The sequence below is a fragment of the Nicotiana tabacum genome, chromosome 14 (assembly GCF_000715075.1).
Source record: "Nicotiana tabacum cultivar K326 chromosome 14, ASM71507v2, whole genome shotgun sequence".
Taxonomy (NCBI): Eukaryota; Viridiplantae; Streptophyta; class Magnoliopsida; order Solanales; family Solanaceae; genus Nicotiana; species Nicotiana tabacum.
The window spans coordinates 20,629,875-20,637,114 of NC_134093.1; the positions used below are offsets into that span (position 1 = coordinate 20,629,875).

The 7,240-nt window shown below is 32.6% G+C and overlaps 1 long non-coding RNA gene across 2 annotated transcripts; it reads right to left on the minus strand.

The window, feature by feature from the left end:
• Window positions 1-1,507: 1,507 nt before the first annotated feature.
• LOC107773361 (uncharacterized) lies at window positions 1,508-4,260 on the minus strand. 2 transcript variants are annotated; one of them, XR_012698566.1, is made up of 3 exons: window positions 4,018-4,247; window positions 2,659-3,284; window positions 1,508-1,634 (listed from the first exon to the last, which is right to left on the minus strand). It is a non-coding gene; the product is annotated as an uncharacterized LOC107773361 (long non-coding RNA). The 2 variants fall into 2 exon arrangements; XR_001645282.2 differs by lacking the exon at window positions 1,508-1,634 and having other exon boundaries at window positions 2,814-3,284; window positions 4,018-4,260.
• Window positions 4,261-7,240: the final 2,980 nt, after the last annotated feature.

Genomic DNA, 7,240 nt, shown 5'->3' on the forward strand with positions numbered 1-7,240 from the left:
GCTGAATATATACCCGATCAATTAGAAACCTTCAATTTGATCTCCTCCCGGAGAAAATCCCAATACACAACATATTCCTCACGCCGATAGGAAATATACTTCTCGAACCGTGGTAAAAACTATTAAAAACTCTTCGAAACCCATTTTCACACCACCAAGCTATTAGAACTGAATCTCTCTAACTCAACCCAGCCACACAGGTCGCCAATCCAAGAGTATTGCCACAAAGCACCTGTAGAAAACCCCCCACATCATAAGCACCCAAAAGAACCGATCATCTTTATTACCCTACTGATCCAACCTACTACCATGCTATCCTATTTCCTCGAGTCCCTTCCGAATTTGTCTTCAGATTGATACTTCTCCTTGTTAAGTCGCCATTATCTTTATCCACAACTCACCTCACAAACCTTAGCATAGAAGCACAATGTCCTACGACCCTTAAGCAGCTGTATTCTTCTTAAACACTTCCATAAATACCACAACTGTAACACTCACTCTGAAAATACCTTATGTGAATTTAAAATTGTTCTTCTTACCTTCCTTATACCCGTACGATGAGGCATACTCAACTTAGACCTATTGACCGAGTTTCTTGCACTTTTTTCCTAAATTGAGAACACATCAAAAAATTATGGTTAGCCACTTAATATAACAAGATGTTAATAAATAGTTATGAAATCATATCTTAAATTTTTCAGTTAAAAAATGCTCCTTGAGAAGCCATTCCCAATCATTCTTGTCTACCCCATTTGGCATATCTTTTAGAGCATCACGAAATGACTTAGACTTAATATTCTTGTGCAGCGATCCTGGCCAATTATTTCACAACTTTCTCATATGTTTCAAGACATGATCTCGTTGATCATTTATGTCATAATTGTCAAATTTGTCCTATAATATTCAGAAGTATCAGTAAACATGAAACTTATCTTAGAAATAGAAAATAAAAATCTAACCACTTGTGTGTATCAAAAAATAGGATAAATAGCTTATAAAGGTTATTATACGAGTTCTAATTGATAGAGAGGTCAGATTCTTTAAAGAAAATAATGAAGGGGTCATGAGTTTATCTTCTATATAACATGCAAAAGAAGAAACTTATGCATGAATATACTTGCAATAGTCAAAATGAGAGGATAAACTTCATAAATTAACAACTACTACTACAGTTAAGTTTCAAGGGAGGATGACAACAGCTCAACTTCATTTGAACATGTGGAGGTATATCTTATATTTATATGCTATGTTTTATATATAATATCTTGCTCTTCTTGGCAGTTTCATTAGGTGTGAAGCATTCTAATAACTGAGATACTCTCTTTTACAACTGTTGATTTTGCTAGCCATGTTATCTTAGGGTGTTTTTCAGCTCACCCTTCTGGAAGAATGTATATGCTAATGTTGAAGGAAATACTTTTGTAGACAGCAGCTGATACTGTGAAAAAGATAGTAGACAATACAGACACAAGCAAAGTGGGTTCAGATGTGAATAGACGAAAACAAAGCCGTGTCAAGGGACAAACTAATTCTGGTAGAGGACGTGGTTCCCGAGTTAGTGATCATACCAAGCCACAAGCAGTTTGTGTGTCAAATGGTCAGCTCAAGAACTCTTACCAGAAGTTGAGTTTTTCCTGTCATGATTTTAGGTTTGTTTTAGGATAATATGAGTATTAGTAGTGATTGAGCTTGAAAAGATAAGTGTAAAATATACTGGCAAATATTTTTCCACCACCATAGACAGTGCATATGGAGAGCTAACAAACAAGACTAGAGAAGGTCCTGCTTTATCAATGTCAATTCTGAAATATTTAAGCTTAATATTAACAAAGGAGGCACACCGACTAATTTAACGTATCAGTCATAATCTTGAATTTTGATTAAAACGAGGAGGTGATGCTTTCTAGTACTGGACAAAGAATAGAATGCTTAGATCATAATAGTATTCACCGAAATGTTCTAACATAGAGCATAATCGATCTTGGAAGAGATTCATTAACAACGGTAAAAAGACAGATGCACAACTCCAATAAAATAGGAGTTTAGTCAGTTGAAGACTAAGCGGGGAAAAGAAAATGAGTGGCATTGTCACGCCAGTCAATAAAGAAGGAAATTGGGTTTCTGACTTCATTGGAACCAGTAGCAGCATTACAACATAAACCATTTACCCTTACATAGGAAAAGTGAGAAATGTAACACTTCAAAAGAAAATGACTATGCAATCAGAATAAGCGCTATGAAATGGTACCACATAATACAGAAGAAGCTATGAAATCTGCAGCTGCCAAACAGCCTTGTCAATATTGAAGTTTTAGTTTCCTGCCACTACTAGACAAGATTCCATAACATAGTTCAAAATAAACTTATATACTAATTATCTATTTCGATTTTCATGTTGTATTCCATTTAATAACATCAAAATAGTATCAAGGTAAGCTATCATAAGCTCATCACTGTAGATAAGTAGGTCAATAAAATCACAAATTCACATGACATTTGCACAAACAGGGAAAAAGCATAAGTTATTAGAAATGGAGAAGGGAAAGCTACTACAATTGAAAACAAAGCTTAATGATGTAAGCTCACAAGTATTTCCTTTTCATTTCTGAAAGAAGAATAGAGAAGGAAAATCAAGAAAGTAATGCTTTAAATACTTACAGTAACAGCTTTTCATAAATGTTGCAGCTTATATTCTTCGATGTTTGCCCATGAGTGTACACGCAATGGACACATATTACGATCACGAACCAATATACCTAAGTGTCGCGTAAATGAGGCATGATTCTTTCCAACAATCCGATTGGGGTAAAAAGTAATGCTCAACGTTTCTCCAACTTTGAGTGATGCAATATTTTTACATCTATTAGTCTCACTTTTTTTGCCTTTTCAGATTTACATGGCCTTGCAAATTTTAATTTAAGTCAAATAAAAAAAAGTTTTTGTACAATAAAAAAAAAATATTATAGCTTAAAACAGTAAGATACTTATTTCGCTTCTTTCAATGCCTTGCATCACTTCTTCATGATGAGGAAGGGGTGCATCACCTTCCAATATTGGTTCAAAACCAAGAGGCACAAAACTATCATTATGAGTTATCTTATTCTGATCAGAAGCTAATACACTAAAAGTTTTACTTTTGACAATCGAACCTCTCTGTTCAACATTGTTCTAAAGCTTTGCCCTCGTCCCCTTGCTAAGCTACCAGGTGGAACGTACACAGGCTTCGCAGACTTTGAAGTTGATTCCACTTTAAACGTCTGAGAATTTGATGTATTCATGTCAACCTAGTACAATAAAAAAATGAGTATAGATGTCTATCATGCCAGTTAATCATTTATCATACATATGAAGGCCTTAAAAAGAAGCTCAGAAGTTAGATGGAAATAGACAACAACAATAAACTTAATTGATAAAAACATGAGGCGGAAAAACCTAGAGATAACAAAATAACTTAGCAAGGAATATTAGTCAATCTATTTCAAAGATCATTTTTATAATCCATTTGAATAATTTCTCACCCACAAAATTTAACTGGCCTATAATCCAAATAATAGCCTTAATATCCTTACAATAAAGGATAAATAAAAATGTTAATTTGCTAAATCTAATATGAGGAGTGCTAGAAGACAAGCCAAAAGGGGACCATTGTTTCAGGCTCTGTAAGCTTACGACATGAAATAGCATTTAATGGGGTCACGATTTATAATCCTAAAATCCATATGGATTTCTTGACCTTGGCTGTATCTTGGTTAAAGGCTTATAAAAGAAAAACCAATAAAATTGGAAATTAAGGTTTCAAATAAAAGAGGAGAGTTTGTGGCATATCAACTCTTGTACTAAACTAATCGAGAATGTAATATTATCATCTATTAAGAGAATCGATTGACCACAATTTTTAATTGAATTGGATGGATCCAATTTTTAGAAAAACTGTAGTTTACGCTAAAAACTCAAAAGAAAAGGATGAAGAGTCATAAGAAAGAGAGTAAAACAGGAAGCGACATGTTCGAACCTTACCTGATGAGAAGAAACTCGAAGATGAGTAGTTGTTGTCAATGAAGGTGACGAGCAGTTTTTCTAATAGGATGATATTGATGTTTGAACACCAGCAGTTTCCCTGAATTTTATTTCACAGGCAGTTGCAGGTTTATGAAATAAATGTTCAAAACAGAGGTTTAATTCGCAGTTGCAGGAGAAGTCTTAGGGTTTTTTTCTTTTTTTGGGGTTGGTTGGCGGAGGTATGGGTTGGAAAAATAGGGAAAAATTAGCGCCACTTTTTATTAATTAATTGTTTAATGACGGGCTATGTTATATTTTAAGCGCCGAATATTATCCCCTCGTTAATATTGTGCTAAAAATTAGTTTCAACGACTGGAAAAATATTTGATTGCTATAAGTACACTTATAACGACCGGATTTATATCCCTTCGTTAAGAAGTGGTCGTTAAAAATCAAATTTCATGTAGTGAAAGATGGCCAGAATATAGAACCATCAACTACTCTACCGCTGCGTAAAAGAAACTACGCAAAGACATAGAAAAGATAAATTACACAAGTATGAAAGATATTAACCAAGTTGGGATTCAAGAATAAAGTCTATAGAAGATTAAATATTCAAAAAGATAAATCTAAATCATACGAAAGGAAACATATTCAATACATTGTAGTTTGCTACTCATAATCGTTTAAATACTTTGTGTCTTGCTAGTGGATATGCTGAAAATAATTTGGTTTCGGTAGGAGTAGCATATATAATAGGTTTGGGAATTAGGATTTTGATCTTAATTACTTGTTGGCTTGTAATAATTTTCATAATTCCAAGACCCAAGAAAAAATTTAGTACTTTATTATTTTTAAACTTAAAATATAAATATTTTTTTCATATGTAAATTTATTTGGTACGGTTCAGTATTTTTCGGTTTATTTTCATAAAATAAAAAAATATATCATAATGATCGGTACGGTTGTAGATTTATATAAAAACTTACGATTTTATTAAAAGAAACCTAAAATTCGGTTCGGTGCAGTACGATTCGGTCGGTTTATTCGGATTTTAAATATTCATTGACACCCCTAGCTACAAGTTGTATAAGTAGGCCTAGCATTGGATACGTGATAAACTTATATCACGATTCTTTCATATTATATTCTTTATTATAATTGATTGTATTGTAATTTTTTGTAATCGGACTGAAGTAATTGATATTGATTTGTGCCAACAATTTTTTGAATTACGACTTAAACCCAACTTAATTTTGTATGACTTTGTACAATAAAATTTATATATCTGTATAGGGACTTATATGATGAATCATCTAAAGATTTAATTAGTTAGATATAGTGGATCGATATAGTGGATCGATATCTAATCATGTCTTAACAAATTTGAGTCTTCTTTAACTAGAAACCATTATATAAATCTCACAACAATTAATCAAGTGTAGAATATATCCAAGGTTTAATCATATTGCCATAAATTTAATGAAATAAAGAGAAAAGAAAAGAGGATGAGACTTTAATAGTGATTAAAATGATGTCGGAAATAGACAAATTGTTGGAGTCCAAATAAAGAGTTTGCGGGTTTGACCAAACTCGACTTTTTCTGTATAAAACACCAGAACCTCCTTTACTTTTGCCATAATAATTATTTCCTCAGTATGACTCTCTCCTTCATCAATATTTTCTTTTTGTTATTGATCACTCCCCTTGACCTTTCAATAGCATTATATGTTGTATTATCTAAAAACTTAATCAGTTAGATAATAAATATTTATTTATTTATTTAATCACATCTCAATTAATTATCTTTTAATAAATTCAATAACATAAAGAGCGTAAAAAAGCATTAAATGATTTCAGAAAGGCACAAATAGCTGGAATCCAAATCAAGATTTTGCCGACAATACTTTATTTTTTTGTCACTTTTGGTGGGTTCAAAAGATAAAAGATTTGAGGTGTTTAACGACCCAAATAGTTGTGTCTTTGATCAGATAAAAGTTTATAGTTTTCTATTCTACTGTAAATGGGAGGTGAGGCCAGATGGTTTTTATTTGGAACAGTATAATGTAACTGATTAGTCATATCATATGCTTCATTATGTGAATTGGTCTTAGAGAATGGGATCGATATTTGTGTTCTTGTTTAACTGAGAAGGAAAAAAGACTGATTTCTATACTTGTCACGGCCCAAAATCCCACCACAGGCATCGTGATGGCACCTAGTCTCTAAGACTAGGTAAGCCGATTTCTATTACATTTTGAAGTCATTTTTTTTTTAATTAAATAAGTAACCAAACTAACAGCGGAATAAATATGAATATACAACCTCCCAAGACTGGTAGTACTGAGTCACGAACTCTAACTGAATACATTGAATGATCACGAGGACCGAATATACAATACTGTTTGATTAAAAATTAACAGTACAATGAAATAAAAAGACTTCAAGGGAATGCGATGACCAAGCAGCTCTATCTTGAATCCTTACGATCGCGCTTTAACTCTGCTCAAGTCTGATATCTCCAATACCTGGCTCTGCACAAAAATGTGCAGAAGTGTAGTATGAGTACACCACGGTCGGTACCCAGTAAGTATCAAGACTAACCTCAGTGGAGTAGAGACGAGGTACAGTCAAGACACTCACTAGTCTAATAACATGTGCAATATATACAAGTTAGTAGGAAACATATAACAATAAGGACATCATAAAACAACCAGTGATATGCACAGCAAGATAACAAAACACCATTTAATATCGCTCAACAAATAATAAATATAAGTACACTCAATTAAATCAAATTCTTCAAATAAATGTCCTTCACATATAATTCTACCAAATAACTCTCTTTCAAATAAAAGTTTCCTCAAATAAATATCTTTCAAATATAATTCTTTCATATAATACTTTCTAAATAAAAATCCTTCTAACTAAATATTTTGAATATAATTCTTCAATTATAAAGTCACCATGTGACACCTCATTTCATAATCATAATCACGGGTCTCACCCCATTTTTCATATCTCCACGGTACTTCGTGCCCATAATTAAATCATCATATTTTTCTGGCACCTCGTGCCCTCATTTCATATCATAACTGCACGGACAATTCACATGCCAATATCCTCAATGTATATAAGATTCACATGATCAATTTATTTCCACTAAAGTAAGTTTAGAATTTTTAAATCAAGTAAGAAATCAACAAAGAATTGAATTTATTTTTTTGGAAATCATTTGGGT